General features: G+C 38.1%; 1 protein-coding gene across 1 annotated transcript in view; it reads right to left on the minus strand.

The window, feature by feature from the left end:
- LOC127429465 (tripartite motif-containing protein 3-like) overlaps positions 1-366 on the minus strand; it is a 44345-nt gene extending 43979 nt beyond the window's left edge. Inside the window, exon 1 of the mRNA XM_051678456.1 lies at positions 213-366. The gene's annotated coding sequence lies outside the window, so the exon portion shown is untranslated. The remainder of the gene's footprint in view (positions 1-212) is intronic.
- Between the last annotated feature and the right edge of the window lie 5131 nt (positions 367-5497).

A 5497-nucleotide genomic window follows, 5' to 3' on the forward strand; every position in this document is an offset into this window, starting at 1 on the left:
CAGGTGTTTTAAAAGTTGCTGTTCTTTTAAACCTGACACAGCGTCTACAAACGCGGAGCTCCTGCGCGAGACGCTGAAAACACAGCTGGCAACTTCTAAATGAAAACAATTGAAAAAGAGCGCAGACAGACACAAAAAACACTTTCGGTGTGAACGGCCCTTAAATGAATCTCATTTGGGAAGAGGCGATGGTAAAAAACTAGTGCACTCACGTGAAATTTTGGATGGATTTAAAGAGGAGTCAGCGTGAATGATGGTAAAGCGCGTTTTTCATTGTCAACGTCCGATAAATAAGCCGGCGGTTACGGTTTTTTCGTTAAACAACTGCAATCCTTTTTCTCCGTATGGGGAGAGACAGTTAAGGAGGAGACCATGAGATTGTGGGCGTGTGAAACCAAAGCTGCTCGCTCATTGGTCGACACTGCAGTGGGAGGAACTACGACAACCAATGAGAGTTTATTATTTGGAATATGTAAATATTTAAACGCACTTTCCAAAATTGAGAGAGAGAGGTGGAGATGCGCATTGCAACCGCTATTGAAGTACAGACATCCCTTTTAAATTTCTTCTTCTGACTGGTTGAATGATTTTCTACATCTTAAGGTGAGTTAAAACAGTTGTTAACTTTAAAATTGACCTTTGTCAAAAGAGGAACCATAAAGGAAGTCGGTCATATTGCAGTAAGGGATAGTTCACCCAAAAATGTGTGAACCCAAATTCTGTAATTGTTTACTCATCCTCATGTTGTTCCAACCCTTTATAACTTTCTTTCCTCTGTAGAACACAAAAGGAGATAAAATGTTAGCCTCAGTCACAATACACTCTCATTTCATCTTTATTTTCTCCATACAATAAAAGTTAATAGTGACTGAGGCTGTCATTCTGCCTATAACATCTCCTTTTGTGTTCCACGGAGGAAAGAAAGCCACACAGGTTTGGATAGATAAGGGCGAGTAAACACTGACAACTTTCAATTTTGCCATGATGGGAGAAAGGTGCCATCCGTTGTTCCTGCCTGGCAGGGTACTCAGCCTTACTGGCTCCATATGGTTAGGATTAGGGCAGGCGTGGGGTTAAGGTATCTGCTGCCTGCCAGGAATAAACCATGGCCCCTATGTACAATGGGCTAATTTGGGGCAAATAATCATTTTAAAGCAGGGGTCTTCAACAATTTTCGGACCAAGGACCCCTTGGTGGGTAGAGAGACTGAACTGGGACCCCTGTTACATATTGTATTAAATTGAGTATTGCGTTTTATGCCTATACAACACGCGTATGGTAGGCCATATTATTATATGTACATACTGCATGATGTTTATATTGCAAAGCTATTGAAATAATCATTAAATAATGTACAGCAGGGGTCTGCATCTTTTCTGACATGAAGTTTTTCCTTGAACATTTTTCATTTTCCTTGTTAATCACTGTTCCATACCCCCTCCTTAATAAAAAGACAGACAGATAGACAGACAGACAGACAAACAGACAGACAAACGGACAGACCCAGTCCATGCAGAATATTTTTTTTTTTATAAGGTTTCTAATATGGAGTCTTCATCTCATGTGAGTGATCAATTTTATACATATATTTTAAAATGAAAATTCATTAGGAGTAAAACTTTGCAATGAGGAAAACAATGACTGAGTACACCGTTAATTATGCTTTTTTGAGAGTCCCCGTCTTGTGTGTGTGGAACTTTAAGGACTGTTTATGCCAGTTTGATAATCTCAGTGGTAACTATTTATTTACACCAGGCAAGTAGGCTATTGTTCTGAAAACAAAATGCAATTTAAAATAAAAGAAACTGTATGCTGTCATCTGCTCAACCACACAGCGCGAACAACGCAAAGCAGACGTGTTTACTCACATGCAGGGGCGTAGATTTCAGGGGGGATGGGGGAGAGTTAATAACAACCCCACCAATATTTATACCATGATCAATGGAAACATGTAAATTCTTCACACTGTAACCCCCCAATGTTAAAGCCAAATCTACACCCTTGCTCATATGACCCTCAGTGCAGTGCTGCTGAACATGATGTGTGTCGCGCTTTGAGCGGCTCGTGATTAGCATGGGCATGTGAATGGTTTGTCTGTGCGCTTCTGTTGACTAGCTTGGTTTCATCATACTTTAATAGTGTTTAGCGTTCCAATCAGTTCATAACTAAATACAACAGGATGCACAATTATGAGCAAAGATTTAAAAGGAAGAGGAAGGTTTGGCATGCAGGTGCGGGGAATTTAAACATGTCGATGGATTAAAATACATACACTTATCTCTATCGCTCGCATGCGAGTGATCATTACAAGTGCCAATGGTGAATCAAACAATATTTTGCGGACCCCCTGCAGTACAACCGCGGACCCCTGAGGGTCGCTGACCCCCTGTTGAAGACCCTTGCTTTAAAGAATTATTAAAGGGGAGGAAACATCTTTGTTCACACCCTATTAAAAAAGACAAGCAAAGAAGTCTTCAAAAAAAAAACATCTGCTTCTCTTTTTAAAAACACTTCTGCTACAGTTGTGTTTTATTACTTAGCAAAACAGTTCATGCATGCTCAGTGGTCGATTCAATTTCAAAGGGGGTGGTGTCAACCTTTTTTTTGGGGGGGGGGGGGGGCGCTAATGCTTATGGGTCATTGATAAATAAGGGTGTCTGAGGAGTTACAAATAAGAAATCTTTGTCAAGTTCTTAGAAATGTAATCTTTATGTTCAATCTGGTCTCATACATTTTTGAAAAAAACCTTTACAGCATTTTCTACAAAAAAATTAAACATTTTATAAATGTCATGTGGTCTAACCATAGAGTGAAAGGTAATGTAATACTTTCTTTGCACCTTGAAATCATGAGAGGATAAACAACTTAAACTTTCATTTAAAAAAACTTTTGAAACAAATTTTTCTAGGTAAAATGTACATACATTATATATATATATATATATATATATATATATATATATATATATATATATATATATATATATGTATGTATGTATGAAGAATTTTTTTAGTAAAAAATATCACTACATTTTCTCAGGGTTACACCACATGACCAGAACAAAATGTGCCTTTTAATAAAAAATAAAAAAAACATGTGTTTTTTAAAAACTTCATGCTGTCTTGAGGGTCTCAAGGTGTCCATGCTGTTTTATGGTTTTATGGTCAACATAAACAAAAAATGTTGGTTACACCACATGACTTTGATTTTGTGGACAAACGCGTTTTTAAAAATTATTCATATTTTAAAACAGTTGTTTCACTGCTTATTTTTTTTATTTTTAAGAAATAACAATAAAAGATTATTCTGCAGTAGTCATGCTAACATTATTTCAAGAATTTTTGTTTCTGGACACCACATGACATATTTTAAGCCCCAGAAAAAATATCAATATGACTTCGAATTCAGAAATCGAAAATATGCTCAAGAGGTGTATATAAATAAATGTTTAGTGTGAATTCCAATTTTAGTTTAATAGACAAAAATTAGCGTCACGTCATTGACCCTTAAACATGCCATAATATACACCTGTTACCCTCTGTTACTGTATTTTATTATTACTTTTGTTAATAAAATCCATGTTATGACCATGAAAGAAACAGACACACGCATTTGTTTCTACACCAATAACCTAACTATAAGGTAATTTTGGGCTGTTCATATGAAGGATGCTTAAACAGTGGTGCAAAAAGTTGTACACACAAACCGTTTTATGGGCGAAACCTTGAAAATTGTTTGAATTAAAAACGTTAATGTTGTAACTGTACATTTGTCATAGCAATATCTTACCTTCTGTTCTCTTCTTTTTAAAGAAAGACAAAAAATGTCCTCTAACTGTTCTCTTTTCATTCCTGCAAGTCCGCGAAACTTTTGAAAACTTGCATTACCTTCAGTGGCGTAAGTTTCTTGTGAACACTGAGAAGGACAAGTCAACCCATTGCTTGCGATAGAGAGAGAGAGAGAGCTCGCGCGCGCTGGTTGCCAGATTGCGTGACTTAAGCGTCACACTGGCAGAATATTACCAAACTTTTAACCTCTTGAAATCTGGCAACCTCAAACATGTCGAAATCTAATTCTGGTCGGCTAATCACCAATATTTAATGTCTGTTATTTACCAAACTTAGAGAATTAAAAATGTTACTTGCATGATTAGTTCTATGTAATACATTACACAATTGATCTAAGGGGGATTGTAAGGGGGGATGGTGGTTTTACAAAAGAAATGGTATTTGGTATTTCTTGCAACAATGGGGATGGCATCCCCTCGCATCCCCCCTCAACTCGAGCCCTGTGCATGCTGGACTCAGTCAATTCAAGGCCTTGGAGGACATGATGTAGTGAAAGTACTCAGGGTGGGGTGAAGCCTGCGTAGTACAAGGGTTGGGCTTTGTTTACAGTGGGGTGGGGGAGGTAAGACTGTAGGCTTGGGCTTTCATTGTGAAGGTGGTGGTTGCTATGGAGACTGCATCCAACCCAAAGCAGCCAGATGGCAGAGGCAGACTGTCTCCCTGAGACACGTCAGCAGAAAGTAGGCCTACAATAAAACATAGACTGAACATTATTACACATTTGCCCAACATGAATATCCTACGTGTGCTCTGCCAAAAAGGCAGCATGATAAAAATGAGCAATCAATTATTTCTTTTACATTGCACTTCATACACTTCGAGATTAAAGAGAATTCTTAAAGGGACAGTTCACACAAAAATGAAAATTCTGTCAATTTTGTCTTACCCTCTTATTGTTCCTACCCCTTCTGGCTTTCATTCCTATGTAGAACTAAAAAGGAGACGTCTCATATTTTTCAATACAATGAAAGTGAATGGTGACTGAGGCTGTCATTCTTCCTAGTGCCTAATATCTCCTCATGTTTCATAGAATGTTTAATTTTGCTTGTTCTATCCCTTTATGCTCAGAGATGCCAAACTGGCAAACAAACCTGACACGCCAGTAAGCTATTTCCTCTATCAACTGGAATGTTACCTCATATCATGTTGTGACATTCAATCAAATGCACGGTGCTTGACCTGTTATTCTCAGTTCTATGAGACTGGTAATTCACTCATATTCATCCAAAACACTCCCATCCACCCAAACTCCCCCAAACCCCCCCACCCCCGCAGGGTCCCAGGCTGTTATTGATGTAGTATAGCAAGGCACTTTAGACTCTGTATACCATTGGGACCCTCTGACGTTATCTATTCTCCCTATCTAAGCTCTCAATGTCTTTATCAAGGATAAGCTCCCTTTAGCTTCTCATTGGTCCTTAAATCCTAGGTTTGTTCTGTCATAGAAAACAGAATTGTAGACCTCCAAAGACCATTTTCATTTTCAGTAACATGCGGTGGTACGAGCCAGGACATTCCAAGATAGAAAGGAAAATTATGGTTATACTAGTTGGCATTTATGCATGCTTTGGGCTACAATGTAAACATGTCAAGTCAGCAGAATAAAAAATATACACTTTAAGTCACCAGACAAGATCTTGTTTGTGAAA

The sequence above is a fragment of the Myxocyprinus asiaticus genome, chromosome 39 (assembly GCF_019703515.2).
Source record: "Myxocyprinus asiaticus isolate MX2 ecotype Aquarium Trade chromosome 39, UBuf_Myxa_2, whole genome shotgun sequence".
In the NCBI taxonomy this organism is placed as follows: Eukaryota; Metazoa; Chordata; class Actinopteri; order Cypriniformes; family Catostomidae; genus Myxocyprinus; species Myxocyprinus asiaticus.